A 23078-nucleotide genomic window follows, 5' to 3' on the forward strand; every position below is an offset into this window, starting at 1 on the left:
ATTAATTTTTTATGTAGTCTTTATGAACCTGCAAATATAATTTAACTTTAAAGTCCTCCGACTGAAATTTAATATATTTATACTTAAGTATTTCATAATGTCACTTGCAAATTATTGTTATGAAAAATTCTCATAAAGTAATAATTTATAAAGAATACCCATGTTATTGTATAAACTGTATAAATCTTTATACACAATATGTATTTATTTGAAAAATGCGCGTTCGTATGGGTTGTCTGCCTGGAGAAAAGGTGCAGGTGCGTTAAGCATATTTGCACCTTAGTGGCATAACAAACCTCTCAAAAGGTGGATGCAAAAGTTCAGGTGAGCTTCGTTTTATGTGTGTAAGTGTAAACTTGTGGCATCATAACAAGCACGGTAAGTAAATTATTGACAGAGATCCCTAAAGGCCAGACACAACATCTTTGAAGAAGAAAATATCTTCATCGCTTATTTATTACACGCACAACCTGTCAAGATGTAAGAGCACACATGTTCAACCAGAATGCATTGATTTGTGTGTACGTATGTATATCATTGAGTATTTTATATGCATGTGTGGTTATCTTGTGTTGAATCCCTTTTCAACGTTCTATACACAATTGAATTCCCTCCGGCGACATTCAGAGTTGATTTTTTGGTTCAAGTGTTTCGACGCCTAAAAGTATGCTAATAAATATGCGTTGTATTTTTATGCTTTGGGTGATCTTAGTGCCGTGGCATTTATATATTATCATAAACAAATAATATAGATGATTATGTTCATGCTTGTGTAAGTACACATATGGGGTTTTAAGTGATTTTAGAATTGTTGTTTGTTTGGCGGTTTTCGGCTGTGCTGGCGTAAGAATTAATATGTACTAAAACCGTGTAAATTTATATTGTTTGTGTCAATATGTGTTAGTATATACAGGAATATTGGCTATAAAACAATATCCAGAAAAATATATATATCGTTCATTTGCTGCAAGACCGGCATAAGTCAAAAAAAATCGATTCTCCAGAAAACGCGTTTAAAGTTTTCAACTGACTACAACCGTATACGGTGACTCCAACCTTACACCTCTTCTCAAGCGGAGCATATGAGAGGTATTCATATGTATTTTTCACTCATCATGAAGTATGATATAACGAACAATTCTGCAGCATTAACTCAAAAATCACGTTTTTTGATTTATGCCGGTCTTGCAGCAAATGAGCGATATGTGTATGTTGTTACCTCACTTGTATTAGTGTCACGGTATTCGCCTTTGTATTCTCTCCTTGGAATTTGAAATATTTGAAAATTCGAGTCCTTAGAAACGATGTTTTTTGACTACGTACGCCCATGCATCCGCTTGCCGCAAAAGATAATGGAAACGTAAAAGACTCAATCACTTTTTTCACCTTAAAGAATATGTATGTGGCGCGTACATTGATATGTACATGTTTGCGCATATGAAACTGATTACTGAATGAATATGCTCCACACTTTATCTTATTTGCTTGGCTGGTCATTTTCGACATTCCCTAATTGGCTTTGGTATTTTAGTTATCAGGCAAAAGTTTCATTATAGTAAATCGTTACGATTATATTTATGAAGAAAAGCAAAATACTCTGCCTAGCTTTGAAAAGTGAGTCAGACGAATTAAATATTTATATATAACAAACGAACCTTTGAAATTTTTATCACTTCATACTTGAGTTAAGACTAACATGTATCTGTCCTAAAAATGTTTTAGCTCCGCCCATTTTAATTCGGATATGAAAGAGTTAAAAAAAAAATAGGCGAGCAACATTGCACTGTCAGGTGCGTTTCCACAAAATGTCACTCATACGCAATGGCTAAAAGTTTGTATCCTTTTCAATTTTGGCTTGATTTCGTCAGGGTTCAGAGGTAGAATGTGGCTGTGTAAAAAAACTATATCTTCAGAAATTTACATACAGTAGATTATTTTATTTTATTTATTTATTTATTTATTATTTGTAAAATAATAATACAATTATTATTATACATTAAATATAAGGAGCACTAGCTACAGAGGCTTTCAGCTCACGGCTTAATTATAAAAGACTTAGATAATAAAGATGGAACCTTCCATGTATTAAATATTTACAAGCAATATGTTTTTATGTACTAAAAATTATATGTTATAAATAAATTTAAAAAGGAAGGATAACTTAAATATATTTCTTTAACTTTGTATGAGATAGGAATTCACAAATTTTAGTGATGTTTACAATAGATGTTATTTTTAATAAATCAAGAGCTTTATTATTCTGAAGTATACTGGTCCTTGCTGAATTGAAGAAGGGGCATTCATCCAGTAGATGTGTTATGGTTAAGGACGACGAGTTACAATATAGGCAGGATGAAATACGGTTTCCATTTAATAAATGGGAATGCGTTAATGACGTATGACCAAGACGAAGTCGAACAAAGGCTTTTATATCTTGACAACGGCCTGATGGCGGATAAGTAGGTTTTTTCCCCTCTTGGTTGCAGATGGCGTAGTGGTGTTGCACATTCTTCCAAGCATTAACTTTTATGGCTTTTTGTTTTGAAGCGATTAAATGGTTTATATCCTTTTTTTCGATGTAGTCGAAAACAATCAATGGCTGTTTTGCCGCAAATTTGGCGTTTTGATCGGCCCATTCATTTCCGTTAATACCGGCGTGTCCAGGGATCCACATAATTTTTATGTTTGTGTTCCCAATTAGTATGTTTCTAATTTTCGCAATGAGGTATGATTTGTTGGATGTATTTAGGAGAGCTGAGATTGTAGACTTGCTATCAGTACATATTAATGTTTTTAAGTTAGAGGTTTGTATTAGGGATAGCGCATTATAGATTGCTGCTGCCTCTGCGGTGTATACTGAGCTGTAATTGGGCAGGTGACCAGCTTTTAACGTATTTCCACCGTTATCAACAATAGCAAAAGACGTGTAGAAGTCGGCCTTCGAAGCGTCAGTAAAAATGAGTTTCCAATCTACGTAGTGTTGTACAATGAGCTCTTTGAACAAACTTTGATATACCCTGGAGTTGGTGTTCTTTTTATGATGTTTTTGGAGATGTAGCTCGAACGAAGAATCTTTGAGTAGCCATGATGGGGCAAAAGAGATAGACTTTTCCTCCGGTGTAGTTGTAATATCGAGATCCTTGGCTAATTTAATGCATTTAGAAATAGTGGAAGAAGTATTGGTGTATGTATCGTTAGTCCATTTGGCTTTTACTATACCATACAAAAGCTTATTATTACATAATAGTAGTTTTGGAATAAGCTTTTGCGAAGTATGTAAAACTCTTTCCTCAATGGATGGGAGTCCGGCTTCCGTTAATATGAACTTTATTGGTGATGTTGAGAATGCCCGAATACTTCTTCTAACAGCTGCATGATATGGTGCAAAGATTTGCTTTATGTTGCTTTTAGCGCAATTGCCGTAGATAGGGAGACCATAATCAATCTTAGATAAAATTAAAGCTCTTGTAATATTGATGAGAGAAGAGATGTGAATTAAACAGTATTTTGATGATAGATACTTAATTATATTAAGCCTAGAAATTAGTTGCTTACGTAGATTTGTACAATGTTCCTTAAAAGTAAGTCTCTTATCGAATATTAAACCTAGGAATTTAAGACTAGTAGTATTTACAATATTTACATTATTATAACTTAGATTGAAGTTATTACATTTGTGTTTTCTACAAATATGGAATAGTTTGCATTTATTTATAGAAATATTCGCACCTGAACAATTGGACCAATTTGAAATATCAGTAAGGATTTTTAAGAAAGTATTTTTTACAGTATTTAGATTATTTTGTTTGGAGAAGATCAGCACATCATCAGCATAAATAATATGCGAAATGAGTTTATATTTAGAGATTATCGTACTGATTTCGTTAAATGCGATTACAAATAGTATGACAGACAATGGTGATCCTTGTGGGATTCCATTGTACATATTGTACGTGTTCGAGAAAGTGTTGTTGATTTTAGTCATGAATTTCCGATTGGTTAGGAAAGATTTAATAAAGTTAAATATTTTTTCACCAATTTGCCACTTCTCAAGCTGTCGTAGAATAACATGAGAACCAACTCTGTCGAAAGCTTTTTCGAAATCCAAACTGAGAGTGGATATGTGGTTTCTTTTCGATAAAGCAGTTTTGGCGAAATCATCAAAATAGAGTAAAGCATCCATAGTGCCTTGCCCTGCCTTGAATGCCACTTGGTTTTGACTGAGAAGGTTTTTATTTAATGCGAACCACGAGATTCGTTTTGATATGATTTTTTCTAGTAGTTTGCCCATGCAACAGAGTAGTGATATTGGCCTGTAACCAAGAACATCGGTAGACACTACATTGGATTTGGGAATTGCTACTATCACCGCATTTTTCCAGCTTTGAGGGTAGACACCTTGACATAAAATATTGTTGTACAATTTGATAATTCTATTTTTGAGACTTAAAGGACAGTTTTGAAATCCTGTCTGCACCGGGAGTCTTGCCTGACATTGAAGATAAAGTGAAATCGAATTCTGCGATGGTTATGTCTGATTCGATAATAGATGGAGGTGAGTGATCTTTACTGTACCTTCGTCTGAGAAGTGCATTTTTGTTTGATACAAACGAGTGGTGGAAGTTTGAATCGTTCGAATAATCGGACCAAACAGAGGCGAAATGATTAGCTATGTCTTTTGAGTCGAAAATTGGGCCATTTGGAGTGTTTATACATTTAAGATTCACTTGCGAATAGGAGCCTGAGAGCATTTTTATGTCGGCCCATAATTTTTTGGGATTTGTTAGCGGAGTGATAGCTTCGGTAAGTTTCTGTAAGCTAGCTCTCTTGGCTTCTTTCATATTTTTCCGAAACACTGCATTGGCTTTTTTGTATTTTATTAGATTATCAATAGAGCGAATTCTTTTGTAGATTAACCAAAGTGATTGTTTTTCTTCTCTAAGTTTAGATAACTCCGTCGACCAATAAGGCACATGATTTTTGAAGCTTTTTTTACCCGTTTGGGGGATAGAGAGGTGAGCAGAAGTTTTGATTATTTTGGTAATCGTAGCTGTTTCTTTATTTATATTATCGTCTATGGGTTTTGCAGCAGAAAGATTTTCGCAGAATTGCTGAAATTTCGACCAATTTGCCTTGTCCAACAGAAATTTTGGCTTAGCCGACCCTTTACAGGAAAAGGGGGTTGATAAGTGAGTTATAATGGGGAAGTGGTCGCTGTTATATAGCTCAGTTAGAGTTTGGCTGTTAAGTTTGGGGGCGATAGCAGAAGAACAAATGACCAGGTCTACATTTGTGAACGAATTATGTGTAGAAAAATGAGTAGGAGAACCGTCGTTTAAAATTGTCAAGTTTTCCGCTAATACAAGGTCTTCTATGATTTTACCTCTTTGGTTAGTACATGTGGAACCCCAAAGGGGGCTCCAGGCATTGAAATCGCCAAGTATAAGTAGGGGTGTTTGGATAGGTCCGATTATATCTCGTAGTTCTTTGATATTAAAGTTTTGGTGTGGTGGAATGTAAATTGTTAGGATGGTTAATTTAAATCCAATAAATATTTCTACTGCTATTGTAGAAATATTAAAACATGTAGGGAGAAGTTTGTGTGGGAAATCTTTTTTTATTAGTGTAGCAACACCTTGTTTGCTAGTATGATTTTGTGTTAAGTTGGAAAAATAGGCAGCGTATTGTTTGGGTACAGTAGCTGCGGAATTAAATGAAAGGTGTGTTTCTTGTAGTGATATAACACTTGGAGAATGTTCTTTTATGAGTAATTCTAGGTCGGTGTAATTGTTGTAGAATCCGTTCATATTCCATTGGAGAAATTTGAACATTTCTTAGAAATGAGAGAATTGAGAAAGAAGTGGGGAATAATTATGAGATTTATTGTTTTTCATCGTCAGAAGAGATAATTTCATGAGGTGCGGTAATGTCTGTATAAGTATGTAGAGAGAGGTTGATATTGTCTGTAGAGAGAGGGAGAGTTAGGTAGTTAAGAGAATCTGTTGTGGATATTTTAGGAGTGGGTGGTATGCTTATTTTGGTTGGGTTTGTTTTTGTTTGGGTAAGCGTTAGGTTAGGTAGGTTTTTTGTTATTTCTTTTGTAGTTACATTTGTTGAGTTTAGATGGTTATCAATTACGAAATTATTTTTGTTTTCTTTTATGGTTTGCTTTAGTTGTGGAAGAGGATAAGCTGTTGGGGTTTTTAGTGCAGTGTCAATGGAGAGTGATAGGGGAGGAGATGATGAGGGGTGGGAAATCACGTTTGTTATTTGCTTATTTGTGTTTTCTTTTGTAACAGATGCGAAAGAAGTGTTAGCGGGGGTCGGGGGTAATTGTTGTTTGTAGAGCCTTAGTGCTTCTCGCATTGAGCATTTGTTTTCTGTTTTTATTTTTAGAATATTTTTGGATTGTAGGTATTTAGGACAGGAGCGTGAAGAGGAGGGATGATCACCTGAGCAATTTGCACAGAAGGTGCGGTTGCATGGCGAGGGGAGATGAGGAGGGAAATTGCACATATCGCAGGCTGGATTGTTGTTGCAACGTTTCGTTGTGTGGCCAAGAAGCTGGCAACTTTTACACCTCATAGGGTTAGGGAAATATGCTCTAATCCGCATTGTGCGCCATGAGACTTCGATTTTTTCTGGAAGTTTATAGAGGTCAAATGAAAGAAGTACCACTCCACTAGGTCTTTGTTTGCCTTCTAGATTTTTAGTGAATTTATAGGCGGAAGTAACTCCCTGATCTTTTAAATTGTCAACAATTTCTTCTTCTGAAATGTCGTTTAGGAATGGGGCGTAAATTGTTCCTTTAGAGCAATTCAGATTGTCATGTAATTTCACTTTAATGTCGCAAATACCATTCAATTTCTTTATTGTTAGAAATTTTTCGGCGATCTTGCGATTTTTAACGAGTAAGAGTAAATTTCCATCACGTAATTCGGTGATAGATAAAATTTCCTTACTAATTGATTCTAAGCTTTTATGTACGGCGAAACAAGAGTATTTGGAAAGTGATTTGTTCGAATCTACTGCAGATATTAGAAGAAACTTTGGGCAATCTTTTTTAATTTGAGGTAGTTCTGGAAAATTTTCAAGTGGTTTATATGTCAGTTTTTTCCTTTTGGGGTTGGGGCTAGAGGCAAGCAAAGCAAACCTATTTTCCCCGAGGTTTGGAGGCCCTGGGGCCATAATAAATCAAATATTCACTAATAAGCACTATTTTTTACGCGAGTAACCGTACGATCAAGGTAAAATGAAAACACGTGTACTTATATGCAAAATGAATATGCGAATAAAGTGTAAAGCACAAAAGAAAAACCGCGATTAGAAAACACGTCCGCTCAATGAGAGAGATAGTCGAAGACTGTACAGTAGATTATTTCACAAATTTTGTGAGTTTCCTTGGTGAGTACTCTGCTACTCATTGAATATGTGGTTTACGTTTTAGCTGTTTAGTCTTATATTTTTTCAGCTAATTCAAATCTGAGTTTGATGTGATCTAAAAATTACCAAGTCGCTTAGTTGGAAGTGGCAAACATTTTAAATATGTGTTTCATTTGGCATTCTCAAGCATTTAAAATGTATTACTTTACACTTTTATTATAAAACTTTCAACTATTTAATGTATTTACATACTGCCCATTCATGCTGATGACCCTTTCATCTAGTCATTATTTTAGGCAAAACCTCATATCAATGCTTTTTAACGCAATCATTTGAAAGGTATATATCTACAATGTAGATTCTACATATATGTTCATTTCTATGTGAAAAATAAAAAATAGCGTATTTATGTAAAATTAAATATGGGACATGATTTTAACTCAATTGTTGGCGACCCTTTTCAAAATTAACACTTCTGTACACATTCACATTTCCTTACTTATGTAAAAAAAATATGTACAAACTCTGTAATGGTTTCTCCTATGAACAACAATGTAAAGTTTGTGAAAGTGTCTATAACAAACGAGAATTTACTGTTTTCTCACTCAAACCTGAGCCCTTCCAATGAATTCACAATTGTACAGATGCAATTCGACGAAGCCTAGCAGAGCCTGGCATTTCCTGTGAAATGCTCTCTTTATTCTTTCGTTAACAAGTATTCCTGCAACAACTTTCATGAAGAAAATGCAAATATTTATCGCCTAATCGGAAATTAGTCAGTCAGCCCCAGGTTCGTGCATTTTTTTATCAAAATATTTTAGAATTATAATGACATTCCTGATGTTAGGATTAAAAATTAGGTTTTTTGTTTTTTTTTTTATTAAAACTTTAAAGTATTAGTTTTTGATTTGAATTATTGTTAAAGCAAGTTTATTTGCTTTGTAATCTTCAATTATAAAATGCTTCATATTTATTTTTAATTCTGTAATAATACATTCTTAATCCGGTATGTGAAATTAAAATGGAAGAACTCTTCCAAAACATAAACGAAAATTCAAGAATTTTTTGAAAATTTTGACGGCCATTATGGATCCGTCATTCTGTATTTTGAAAATTTGTCTTTAATTACGTAATCAGGGACCCCTCAAAACCCCTCTATCTCAAAATTAAGCTAAATTCGTTAATATTTTTAAATTTTTTTCTGTTAAGTAAAATCTGACATGTATTTTGAGGTTAGGAAAAAATCCTGACGTGATGGAGCAAAGGCTTCAGATTTGGTTTCAGCGGCTCAAAATACATATAATACACCATGTTTGGTCAAAGGAACCTTTCATCGACTTTTTTTTGTGGACCTGTGTAATTTTCATTTGTATACTTCGAACTTCTCACGCACATTATTAATGGAGACCAACACGACTGCCGCCACTATGACGTTCTGGACTATGTGTCCATGACGGAGATTCATCGATCATTGTCGGGAACAAACCACTAAGAGGCAAATAGGAGCGAGAGAAAAAAGGCAAAAGCGTATAAGAAACAAAGCCTTTGAGATGAAATACAAAGATATATAAAAAATTGTATATTGATGACGTTAAAGCAATTAATATTTTAAAATGTAGGACAAAATATTAATGATAATTTTAATATACTACTTATTCGTTTTTACATACGTGAAGAGTTCTTAAATACCACTAAGAAAGTCTATCCATGTGTGAGCTCTTAATTGCAACGGGGAGGGCCTTCACCTAACAGTTTCCTATTATTTTCTTATATAAGATAGAAGCCTTCAAATCTAGCTTCCAACTACTTACAAGACATCTCGTTTCAAAGATTTTGTTTTTGCAAAAAACCATTCATGATTTCGCCAACATTTATTTGCCGCTGCGACTGTCATTTCCTGTTACACTAGAAGTTCGAAGCGACTTAATACACAGAAAATCTAAATAAAGCTTCTGCTTCCAACATGGGCCAATATGTATGTATGTAATCCCAATGTTAAAAGTTTCGAGGAAATTTCATTTGTCACTGTGCAAAGAATAATGGCGATTGATTTGGTATTGACTTCCGATTGAAATTGTTTGCATTCGGATGAAAAGACAGATTGCTGCAAATGTAAAATGAAATGAGGCTGTGTTAGTATTTGTATGTAGGAAGATAATACATGTGCTTTATATTGGTGACAACAATGGCGTAGACAAAACACGTGGTATATAGTAGACAGTAGAGCGGGTCGATTTTTTTATATAATATTCTATGGGTCGTTAAGAACAATTTTGCCGAAGAGACTATGTGTCCAAAACCGGTTTTGATTCAGCGATTTTTAAGGTGAAGTTTAAAGAATCTGAAGAATCGGTTGTAAGGGAGATATGTTATATAGTTATCCGTTATGCAATTTTCCATGCTTTTGACTAACATTAAATCGACTCGCTCTACTAGACAAGTGTTGAAGCCAGCAATCACATGAGCGTGCACACAAAGAAATATTACCGCTGCAGAAATTTAGCCATACAAATTACTTACTCAAACAACATATGTACATGTGACTAAAGCAATAAAACTCAAAATGTTCGAAGGTTCATATGACAGCGATCTAGTATTTTGTTTAGAGCGAAGGCCTCAATTATATGAAGTTTTGTGAGTTGTTCGACTTCAAAATAGTGGTAATAGTAATATCACTTAGATTTTTCGCTTACAATTAGGACCACATTGGAAATTATAAACATACGTTAAGGCAAAGTCTACATAATCATTCAAAAAACTAATCGACAAGTTGAGTGCATGATTGTCTCAACCATCATCGACGTAAATTAGTGCTTGCATATCTACATGTGATTTTATTTTACTCATTTTGTTGCTTTTCGTCGGCAAATAATGGTTTTATCGTCTATTTGCCATCACAAAGCCAGCAAGCCACTGATAAGCACAAGCTCAGCAAAAATTTTATTTTACATACAAGTTGATGTCCTAGATTGATTATTACTGCTTTACATTTTATCACTTTTTGTTGCTGTTAAGAATCTTTATTTTGTATTCTAATTTTTTAATATTCGAGTAATTTTTTGCTTTTTTTTATGACAAATTAATAAATATTTAATTAAATCGCAGCCAAGTTCGGCGTCTTTAACTACTCGGACCCGGACGGGCACTGAAACATTGAAGTTTTCAAGGCAGTCAGTTGAAATTCCATGCTCCTACAGCATTCTAAGATAATAGATATGATAAAACTTTGAGTACTCAATTCCTTTTTTACGACGTGATATTAACGTCACTAAAACCTTTACTGCTTTAATATCACTGCAGCAATTTCATTAGCATACATATATCACGCAATTGAAAGATTTTCAAAGTCAATGTTAATTACCAGTACTGCAAAGATTTCTGAATTGCGCGTTTCCAGCCCTCTGGATCCATTGACCGAACGGGTGAAAGTTTAATGGTTGTTTGGCTTCAATTCTTGCACGACTTGAATTTTGATTGGCCGTAAACCAAGATCGGGCAAAATCTTTCGAATAATGGGTAGGCACGGTTGTAATATTTTCGTCCGATGGAGGATGCACTCTTTCATTATTTACTAGAGTAAACGTGCTTTAAAATCGATCCATGATTACTGTAATTACCGATTCTGTTGGGAGTTTATGTAGACCGAATATTGGATGTTGCCAAAACCGAATCTCTATATTGGTAATAATAGATATTGCAAACGTTTTTCCGGAGTAAGTCGGTTCATTAGGAAATAACAAACAAAAAAAGGAAAAAAACAAACATAAGTTAGACACTGAAATCATTGGATGGTGCTCATTTCAGATCTTCTTCTTCTTCTTAATTGGCGTAGAAACCGCTTACGCGATTATAGCCGAGTTTTCTTCTTTTCGCTACGTAGCGCCAATTGGATATTCAAAGCGTAGCCAGGTCCTTCTCCACCTTCCAATGGAGTGGAGGTCTTCCTCTTCCTCTGCTTCCCGCGGCGGGTACTGCGTCGAATACTTTCAGAGCTGGAGTGTTTTCGTCCATTCGGACAACATGACCTAGACAGCGTAGCCGCTGTCTTTTAATTCGCTGAACTATAATATCGTCATATATTTCATACAGCTCATCGTTCCATCGAATGCGATATTCGCCGTGGCCAACGCGCAAAGGACCATAAATCTTTCGCAGAATTTTTCTCTCGAAAACTCGCAACGTCGACTCATCCGCTGTTGACATCGTCCAAGCCTCTGCACCATATAGCTGGACGGCAATAATGAGTGACTAATAGAGTTTAGTCTTTGTTCGTCGAGAGAGGACTTTACTTCTCAATTGCCTACTCAGTCCGAAGTAGCATCTATTGGCAAGAGTAATCCTGCGTTGGATTTCGAGGCTGACATTGTTGTTGCTGTTAATCTGTTAATGCTGCTTTCAAGATAGATGAAATTATCCACAACTTCGAAATTATGACTGTCAACAGTGACGTGGCTGTCTAGTCGCGATGCGACGACTATTTGTTTGATGACAGGAGATATTTCGTCTTGCCCTCTTTCACTGTCAGACCCATTTGCTTTACTTCCTTGTCCAGTCTGGAGAAAGCAGAACTAATGGCGCGGGTGTTGAGGCCGACTCTTATAAAAGATTATACCTGTTCGATTAAGTTCTGCAGCTCGAATTATTTTCTCCAGCAGCAGATTGAAAAAGTCGCACGATAGGGAGTCGCCTTGTCTGAAACCTCGTTTGGTATCGAACGGCTCGGAGAGGTTCTTCCCGATCCTGACGGAGCTTTTGGTGCCGCTCAACGTCAGTTTACACAGCCGTATCAGTTTTGCGGGGATACCAAATTCAGACATCGCGGCATAAAGGCATCTCCTTTTCGTGCTGTCGAAAGCAGCTTTAAAATCGACGAAGAGGTGATGTGTGTCGATTCTCCTTTCACGGGTCTTTTCCAAGAGTTGGCGCATGGTGAATATCTGGTTGGTTGTTGATTTGCCAGGTCTAACGCCACACGGAAAGGGTCCAATCAGTTCGTTGGCGGTGGGCTTTAATCTTTCACACAATACGCTCGATAGAACCTTATATGCGATGCTGAGAAGGCTTAGTTGGCGCAGATTGTGAGGTCTCGATTTTTGTGTATTGGACAGAGCACACTTAAACTCGTCGTCGGGCATGCTTGTATCCGACCATATTCTACAAAGAAGCTGATGTATGCTCCTTAGCAGTTCTTCGCCGCAGTTGAATAGCTCGGCCGGCAATCCATTGGCCCCGCCGCTTTGTTGTTCTTCAGATGGGTAATTACTATTTGAACTTCTTCTTGGTCGGGCAATGGAAGGTCTGCTCCAACGTCATCGATTGGGAATTCGGGTTCACTATCTCCTGTTGTTATACTTTCGCTGCCCTTCAGCAGAATGGAGAAGTGTTGCCTCCATAATTTCAGTATACTCTGAGTATCAGTGACTAGATCACCTCTGGGGGTTTTACAAGAGTATGCTTCAGTCTTGAAAACTTTTGTTAGTCGCCGCATCTTTTCATAGAATTTTCGACCCTTACCCTGTCGGCCAGCTTATCGAGCTGTTCGTACTCACGCATTTCGGCCCTCTTTCTTTTTCTGTCTACAAATGCGTCTCGCTTCCCTCTTCAACTCTCGGTATCTATCCCATCCCGCACGTGTTGTGGTCGATCGTAACGTTCAGATCTAGTCCTTTAAAATTCTCTAGTAAATAACTTATTTTATTTCAAATTGTAAATAGACAAAAGGACCGGAAATGTAAAGAAATTTCTAGAAAAGTTAACTCCACCAGCACGAAACGAATAGACAACAGAAGTGTACAAAGAAAAAACTGAAATAAGACGTCTGCCACAATGTCGCGACGCCACAAGTGCAGTGCCAGTGATGGCAAATAGAGAAATTAAAGGGGAATAAAAACGAAATTCGAGAAAAATTAAAATGCGACTTGACATGGAAGTTGCAGTGAAAGTGAAAAGTTTGCTGGATGGGAAAGGGGCAGGCGCCTTCGCTCTCTCTCTCAAATTATCACATAATTGTACTTTTACTGTTATCCGATTTCATGTTGCACATACATATTTGCTTACATATGCACATTCTTAAAATACAGTGCAATTGTAAATGACTTCACTTATTCCACTAATGTGCGACCAACTTACGATAAACCACGAGAAATGGAGGCAAACTACAAAACTACCGGCTAGTTATGACAAATACACAATAACATTTATTTGTAAAAATGATTCCTAAACGTACATATATCTGCATAGGTTTACTAATGTGTTGCTTGTGATATACTAACAAGTGTTCTTAGAACGATGTTTCCTCTTGCCATGGACGACAATGTAATGGGAAGGTAAAGACTAAGCATTTGTGCGGATGAATGAGCACGTTTTTATTTGTCCGTGGAGAATTTGATTAGAGAACATAACGTTGTAGTAGAAAATCTTGTTATCACTTTCTTGTTCACAGCTGTAATATCTTGTAATTGAAATTTTCTTTTTGTATATCCATTATACTCTTTCGCGAATTCGAGTCATTCTACCATTAGGCGGTTTTATCTTGGTAAAATGGAAAAAGTAAGAAATATGTTTTAGCAGGATGACAATAGTATGGGATATGCTGTTGACACGGGGCTTTTAATTTTATCCGGTTCTCTAATAGGAATAATATGATTTCTAAGTGTCGTTTCGGCTATTTTTAATAAAACAGGATCCGCAAACTTTTCTCATTTTATTTAGTTTTGTTTACAATTTCAGCAAATTCGCCTGCAACTTTTGTTATTGTTGATATTGTTTTGTTTGTCGACTTCCCTAATTTATTTGTGTATTCATTCGTATTGTTGTTGCTTTGAGACGGTTCAATGAGAGCGTAGAGTTTGTAATTATATGAGAATTAATTTACCTCGTAATTGTTGTTCAGGTAATTAAATGCAAATTTGTGCTACGTCAGTAACTTCTGAAGTGATGTGATTTCAAGTATTGACTTTACGTTAAGTTCCTAAATTCACCTCAGACACAAAACACCATCAGCGAATGGCTTATCTAAATTTTACAAAGCGAACTAAAGGAGCATTATACAAGGTGTGTTCCAAAATAAACAGGATTTAAAAAAAAAAAACAGAACAAATGGTTTTTCGGGCAAAATCATTTTATTTTATTCGAAATAGTCTCCTTCTGCTTCAATACAACTTCTTGCATGGCCCAAAAGCATGTCGAACAAGTGTTTTAGCTCGTTGGCCGGTATGGCGGCCAGTATGCCAGTGCACGCCTTTTGAATGGCCTCTACGTCTGCATAACACTTTCTTTTCATGGGCAAATGCATTTTTCCGAAAAGGAAGAAGTCGCACGGTGCCATATCAAGTGAATACGGGGTGTGGTTAATGGTTAAAATGTGATTTTTGGTCAAATAATTGGTCACAATGATATCCCTCGAATGTTGGATTCTGAGCAATTTTTGGCCGTCAGTCAATTTGTGCGGAACAAACTGTGCACACACCTTTCGTAAGCCCAAATGTTTGGTCGAAATGCGATAAATCGATGATTTGAAGATGTTCAGTTCCATTTCATGTATTCAAATATTGATTTTGGATTTTTGATGAATTCACTCAGAGTTTCTATGGAATTTATGTTGATCACGGATTTTGATTGGTCCACTTGTTGATCGTCATTTTGGTTACTCGCATTATCCACCACGCTCTAACACACACATAATGACCTCACACACCATCACCTACTTTCGCCGAACCAAAGTACAAAAGGACAGACAATATGAAAAAAACTCACTCTGGCGCTACGACATCCATTCGAAGAACACGATTCCCTTTATGGCTACCTTTTTTTCGCGAACATCTTGTTAAAGTTAAATTTTTATAAACCTATGTTCATAAAAAAATTCTAACGTTTTTTTCTTCCGAACCACTTGTTAAATTCAAAGACTAATATTTTATACTTTGTGAAATAATAAATTCCAAAATTGATAACCACTTGAAGTGAAGAGTAAACGAATTTTTTTTTAATAACAATTTGGGTGAAGTTATATGGTGAGTGCGGAAAAGGTGGTACATAAAATAATAATACAAGAAAATTTGCCTTTACTTAGTTATAAAATTTATTTGTTTATTCGAACTCAATTGTTATAATTAGGTACAAGAACAAAACATAACATATAAATTTGTATTTGGAGAATGACAAAAGATCAATTCGGAAATGGATGACAGAAAGTAAAGTTGGCGTTTGCGGAACGGTATTGTGATGAGGACTAAATCGAATCGCTATTAAATCAAATGATGTCGATGGTGTCAATACATAAGGTAATAGCGTGTAACGAAAAAATTGTGTAGGCGGCTATAAAAATATAAATCGAAAAAAGAAAAACTGGGATTCGAATATTCCCTACTTGTGAGTTTTGGTCATTAGGTGGCATGCTTTATAGGCATTATTCGTGCATATTCTTATCTCGTTATGTTCATTGATTCTTAATTTGTATACTGGAAAGTGAAAAAATCAAAAGGAACTTAAAATTGACTTTTAAAGTTGACTTTTGACAGAAACTTAGATATGTAATTGAAATTCAGAGAAAACTATAATAGTATGTCCGTGTGTTGAAGATGGGTTAAATCATGTCACTACTTCCCTCAGCCCTTATATACCCAATATAAAGGTTTTCGACCTTCCGGGTTGACTTTGTACAGCATATATCGACCAATGTGTGAGTTGTCTTAACAAATTTGGGAGAGCATTGGTTACACATAATTTCAATATCAGGATTTTCGAATACCTGGTTAATTATACTCCATATGAGATTGGTGACTGTATGTCAGGAACCTTGCTGAAACCTTGTAAATATTTAATTAGTGTGCGAACATAGTCAGTACTCATATACCATACATACACACGAATAAAATTTATTTAGACGTTTTTAATACATACTAATTCGAATTCAACATAGCCGAAAACCGCCAAGCAAACGCTAATTATGAAGTAACTTAATTACAGTAGACTAACGCAAACATCCACATAATCCTTTACATTATTTCTTTTAACAATATTTAGGTGGCAGAGCATAAAAGTCACTCAAACTATAAAGAACACCTCGTAATTGTTTAGCATACTTTTAGGAGTCGAAACATTTGAACCAGAAAATCAACTCTGAATGTCGACGGAGGGAACTCAAATGTGTATAGAACGTTGAAAAGAGATTAAACGCACTATAATCACACATGCATATAAAATATTCAATGATATTCGTACGCACGATGCATTGCGGTTGTACATGAGTGCTCGTACATTTTGGCAGGATGCGCGGGATGGCGTTGGGAAATATTTTCTTCTTAAATGGTGTTGTGTCTGGCCTTTAGCGACTACTTACCGCGCTGCTATAACGCCAAAAATTTACACTTGCACACATGAAAAGTAGTTCACCTGAACTTTTGCATCCACCTTTTGAGAAGTTTTTTGGTCCGCCATGGTGTAGATATGATTTACACAGCCAGACAACCTATACACCCGCGCACTTTTCACATAACTGCGTAGACATGACATATAAAGAGTTAAATAGTGTTTACGTGCACATGGATTTTGTAAAAGAGATGCTTCGTGTTATGCACGAATTATAATATCTATAGTAGTGCAATATTTTCAAGCGGTAAATGAGAATTTTTAATAACAATAATTGGCAAATGACGATATAAAATACGTTCTATTTCAGTCTGTGGACTTCAAAGCTCAAATATATTTGCAGGTTAATAGAGACTACATAAATAATTAATGTATTTAATTTTACCGTGTATAACATACAAAAACATAACAGAATCTTTAATCAAAGTTATTTTTCTAAGGTTTCGAATTTTCACCGTAGCGTTATAGACTGCAAGATGATATGGATTATACTATTATATATATTATATTGTGAACATCAAAGATTCGTCACAGAAAGTACCGATTTGTGAAGAAAAATGTTGGTGAAATATGTATATACAATGTGCGTTCCAAAGTAACAGGACTTTCTGAATCTAGCGCCTCTTGCGCCATTTATATGTCGATTGGTGCGTGTGATTTTCCTATCTTTATCGTTTGTCCAGTGATTTCTTGACACTTCATTGATTGGATGTGAAATTATTGCGTTTTAAGTGTCACATTTATTTATGTTATCGGTGCGAATATGAGCTTCGAACAAAGAGCCAACATTATATTTTGTTTTAAAATTGGTAAAACTTTTACCGAAACATTTCAATTTATGAAACAAGTTTATGGCGATGATTGCCTATCCCCTAGCAGAGTGTGGGCCAATCAAAATCCGTGATCACCGGAAATTCCATCGAAACTGTACCTGAATTCATGAAAACGAAGCCGGAATCATCATTGAATCTTATGGAAATGGAATTGAACATCGATTTATCACATTTTGACCGAACATTTCGGCTTATGAAAGGTGTGTCCATGGTTTGTTCCCTACAAATTGACGGACGACCAAAAAATGGCTCAGAATCCAACGTTCGAAGGACATCATTGTGACCAATTATTTAACCAAAACTCACCTGATATGGCACTGTGCGACTTCTTCCTTTTCGGAAAAATGTATTTGCCCATGAGAGGAAAGCGTTATTCAGACGCAGAGGCTATTCAAGAGGCTTGCACCGGCATACTGGCGGCCATACCGGCCAACGAGTTAAAACACTCGTTCAACATGCTTTTGGACCATGCAAAGAGTTGTGTTAAAGCAGAAAGATACTGCTTTGAATGAAATAAATTGATTTTGCCGAAAAAAACATTTGTCCGGTTTTTTTTTAAGTACTGTTTACTTTGCAACTTTTATATTCTAAGGCTATTTGAAGATATAAGATACTTAAAAATATATAATAATATTTCACACCAAATTAATCCAATTTATATATTTTTACATAAAGGAGTTAATTACAATAATTTTTTAGGTCTTTGAATGTGAGGTCTAATTTTTAATACGCTTTTATTAGCTTCACTTGTATGTATGTATGTATGTTTTTTGTAACTTTTTTTAAGTGGTACTGAAACGTAGAATATTTGAGCGACACTGTAGGAAGGCGACAGTAAGTTTAAGCAGCTCACCAAAAAATGTGCAACATCTATATAAAACTAGTTTTGGCGACATTTGAGTAGCATATGTATATACTGAAATATACATATGTATATCCTTAAAGAAAGTATACTTTATATAGATACATATACTTACATATGTACATATATAAGTATAACCGCGCACCAGAAGAAGTAATATCAAATTAATAATGCAAAACATGTGACTTTTAGGTAATAAAAAAATTAATACTTATAATAAAATTTTTGTATAGGGTGATTTTTTAAGAGCTTGATAACTTTAAAAAAAAAAAAAAAACGCATAAAATTTGCAAAATCTCATCGGTTCTTTATTTGAAACGTTAGATTGGTTCATGACATTTACTTTTTGAAGATAATTTCATTTAAATGTTGACCGCGGCTGCGTTTTAGGTGGTCCATTCGGAAAGTCCAATTTTGGGCAACTTTTTCGAGCATTTCGGCCGGAATAGCCCGAATTTCTTCGGAAAGGTTGTCTTCCAAAGCTGGAATAGTTGCTGGCTTATTTCTGTAGACTTTAGACTTGACGTAGCCCCACAAAAAATAGTCTAAAGGCGTTAAATCGCATGATCTTGGTGGCCAACTTACGGGTCCATTTCTTGAGATGAATTGTTGTCCGAAGTTTTCGCTCAAAATGGCCATAGAATCGCGAGCTGTGTGGCATGTAGCGCCATCTTGTTGAAACCACATGTCAACCAAGTTCAGTTCTTCCATTTTTGGCAACAAAAAGTTTGTTAGCATCGAACGATAGCGATCGCCATTCACCGTAACGTTGCGTCCAACAGCATCTTTGAAAAAATACGGTCCAATGATTCCAGCGTACAAACCACACCAAACAGTGCATTTTTCGGGATGCATGGGCAGTTCTTGAACGGCTTCTGGTTGCTCTTCACCCCAAATGCGGCAATTTTGCTTATTTACGTAGCCATTCAACCAGAAATGAGCCTCATCGCTGAACTAAATTTGTCGATAAAAACACATTTCGAACCGAAACACTGATTTTGGTAATAAAATTCAATGATTTGCAAGCGTTGCTCGTTAGTAAGTCTATTCATGATGAAATGTCAAAGCATACTGAGCATCTTTCTCTTTGACACCATGTCTGAAATCCCACGTGATCTGTCAAATACTAATGCATGAAAATCCTAACCTCAAAAAAATCACCCGTTAGTAACATAAAATTCAGATACTAGTTTTCAAAATGCCTCCGAGAAGCAACTGTAGAAGAAAACTCCTTTTTTTAACTTTGGCTGTCACGTCGATGTGAGCTTTTTTATAAATTGTCAACGAATCTTATGGCGGAGTATACTATTTAAGTTATTTTCGTTTATTTTTCACAATATTGGCTAATCTCATAGAAGAAAAAATAAATTTTTAAAAATTAATATAGTTTAAAAAAACTAAAAAACACGCTTTTAAAGCATATCAAACTAAAAAGAAAATAATAATTCTTTGTATAAACTAACAATAATAATGAAGGAAAAATTCCTGCATTATTGTGAGAAAAAGCGTGGGTGCTTTGTGACATATTTTTCATTATATCGAGCATGCCACGCTTTTCTCACAATAATGCAGGAATTTTTCCTTCATTATTATTGTTAGTTAATACAAAGAATTATTATTTTCTTTTTAGTTTTGATATGCTTTAAAAGCGTGTTTTTTAGTTTTTTTAAACTATATTTATTTATTTGTATACCCTGAACATGGCGAAAACATTTAAGACCCTAAGGTGCATGTGTATATAATCAATACGACGAGCTTAGTCGATTTAGTCATATTCGTCTGCCTGTATGTATGTATATACGCTTTGCAGGTATCGATTGAAATTTTTTCAGTAAACATCACTAAGTTCTTTTACGGGTGCTAAAGCTTCGGATAAAAAGACGTTGACTTTCTTTGCTGACATGGCAATTTTTCGGAGGTATATAACTGTACCTTCAGCGTCATTAAAGTGGCGAAAAATTAATCAGTGTGTATTAAGTAAATGAAATTCATCTGTGTATAGTAATCTCATTTGCTTTTCATAGTCTGATTCACTTCTGCCACTTAATCATGACTGCATTTAATAAATACTTCCACTTCATATCAAAGAGAACTCGTATTTTATTAATGTTTTCATTCATTGGCTATTGGCATTGTTTATATTTACTTTTAACTTTTAAGTTCCTCGTTTAATTGAAATACGATTAGCGGTGTAATTGCCGTAAGTAAAATTGTCTGCTGCTGCTACGCTTAATGTGGATGTAAGTGGGTTGGTGTGCATCTAGCGTAATTCACCGTTGGCCACTATTTGCAACATTAAAGCGACAACACTCATTTCGAATTATAATTTATAACTGTTTCATTTCTTTATAGTTACAATGGAATAAAACTTGGCTGGCCTTGCAATAATGCTGAAAATAATTTCAATGAATAAAAAATTGTTATACAATAAAAAAAAAATGTTATACAATTTTTTATGGAGAAGTGTTCATTAACACGAAAGGGGTTTCCGACGTCTTAAGACTTCAGGCTGCATTTGCTATGGCGAACGAATTTGTCAAGTGGCATGTAATTATAATTGTGATTGGGTTCAATGTTTGTTATTGAAAATTCCAACCATTGTAATTAAGGGAAAGGCATATGGCTGCAATTTAATTAGCTTTCCTTTCATACCTTTTCAGGATATAATAAATGCACATTTGAAGGGTATTATAGATATGGGGAAGTGCAACATAGTAATTTAAAAAATGTTCATCACTCACTCATGACTCATCTCTTTAAATAATAAGAAAGCGCAAACTGTTAAGATGATAATAATACGTGTGCGTAAAGAAATTGCAAATCAGAAATTGAAAAAGTGCCGAAAGTTAAAAAAGTTAACTCAGTGGGACAGAGACGACCTCTGGATTACCTACGTCTACTAAACTCATGAGTACAAAGGGCAACCGCAAGTGGAAGTAAAGAAACTTGGAAACGTCAGGCCCTACAAATATGTCAAGAAAAATTTAAGTTGTGGCAATTATTGGTTTAAACCAAAGTTTTAATAGCGTCACATATTCCGAGTTGTTGACGCTCGCAGTTGTCGTCTGACTGCTCCTGCCCAACAAAATTGCTTAGTTTCACTTGGCTTCTGCAGGATTCTAAGTACTTGACTGATTGAATTGTTTAATTTTTGGCTTTTCCAAATTTTATTTGTTGAAATAAATAATAACCAATGAAATTATAATGAATGAAACTAAATTACAAATTTATTTTAAAAGCTGACATTAAAAATAATTAATATAAATTAAAAACTTATAATATATGCCTATGCTAAAGCCTCAGGGTCCTCTCGCTACTCTTTTGAATGCCATTTATTAGATTTTTGACGTCCCTCCTTACTTTTCTAGGCGTCGCTGTTGATGGTTTCTTCTCTTGGTTCTTTCGATCTTCTGCTTCCCGCATTTGGTCAGTGTATATTTGAAAATTGAAGGAGTTCCGAATTGGTGGTTGACGTGGAGAGCTGGTGGAGATATTACTTTCTATCCTAATTCTCAACATTTTCGATAACTGTATTTTAAATGTTATTAGACTTCGTAAAATAATTACTTCGCTGCTTTTTTGCACCAACTTCTCGTTTAGCTACTTAAGCGCTCAAGTTCTAAATTGTAACTGAGCTTAGGTTGTCATTTACGCCGAATTTATACCTTCAGAAGTCAAGCAGGTAATTGTGGGGAGACAGGTAAAGTATTAAGGATAGGCTTTTTTTAGAATGCCAAAGGGGCGTTTATCAGGTACGTTGTCGGTTTGAGAATACCTGCTGTTGAATATAAGTAAATTTTAAGGCAGTGATTATAGAAAAACTTAAAATTAGATTTAAGGAATTAAAAAATGAGGAATTCAAAATTTAAAACTGCGAAAAGTTGCACAATTAGGCGAAAGACTACACCATTTGTCCCATATTTTTATAGAGGGCCAGGTCTACCAAACAGTTTTTAACCCTAAGGTCATCTTAAAGCTCAAAGCTAAATACAACAAAAAGAGTCATGAGAGCTGGGAAAAGGAAGGCAACAGGCCTTTAAGGGTAAAAAACTTTTTTTTTTTTTACTTTTTATTAAAACTAAGGCTTAGTTAGTGCCGCCTTGAAAGAAATACGAGTATACGCACTCAAAACAGTTTCATATTAAAATAATATGAAAGCGCTCTGAAGATCGATGGGCCATAATGCTGAGTTATGAAATATTTTTTAAGAATATTGTGAAACATAAGAATTTTATTTCACGTACGAATATACTCGTATAGGAAAGGACGCGATCAACTTTCGACAAACATAAGTAATCCTCTGTTTAAAGTTCCTTCAAAAGTAATTCCTCTTTCACCAGCTATTCTATAATCACTGCCTTTAAATTTACTTACTATGTATTCAGCCGCAGGTATTCCCAAACCGACTACGTACCTGATAAACGCCCCTTTGGCATTCTTAAAAAAGCCTATCCTTACCTGTCTCCTCACAATTCTTTACCTGCTTGACTTCTGAAGGTATAAATACGACGTAGATGACAACCTTAGCTCAGTTACTGTTTACAACTTGAGTGCTAAAGTTGGTTCAAAAAAGCAGCGAAGTAATTGTTTCACGAAGTCTAATAATATATACAATTTGCTTATTGAAAATG

At 35.2% G+C, this 23078-nt stretch overlaps 1 long non-coding RNA gene across 1 annotated transcript in view; it reads left to right on the top strand.

Moving 5' to 3' along the window:
- The window catches only part of LOC125777078 (uncharacterized), an 87623-nt gene extending 68193 nt beyond the window's left edge, over positions 1-19430 (top strand). The window contains exon 3 of the long non-coding RNA XR_007422086.1: positions 18916-19430. This is a non-coding gene — a long non-coding RNA (uncharacterized LOC125777078). The remainder of the gene's footprint in view (positions 1-18915) is intronic.
- Positions 19431-23078: the final 3648 nt, after the last annotated feature.

This window comes from Bactrocera dorsalis, chromosome 3 (assembly GCF_023373825.1).
Source record: "Bactrocera dorsalis isolate Fly_Bdor chromosome 3, ASM2337382v1, whole genome shotgun sequence".
Lineage (NCBI taxonomy): Eukaryota > Metazoa > Arthropoda > Insecta > Diptera > Tephritidae > Bactrocera > Bactrocera dorsalis.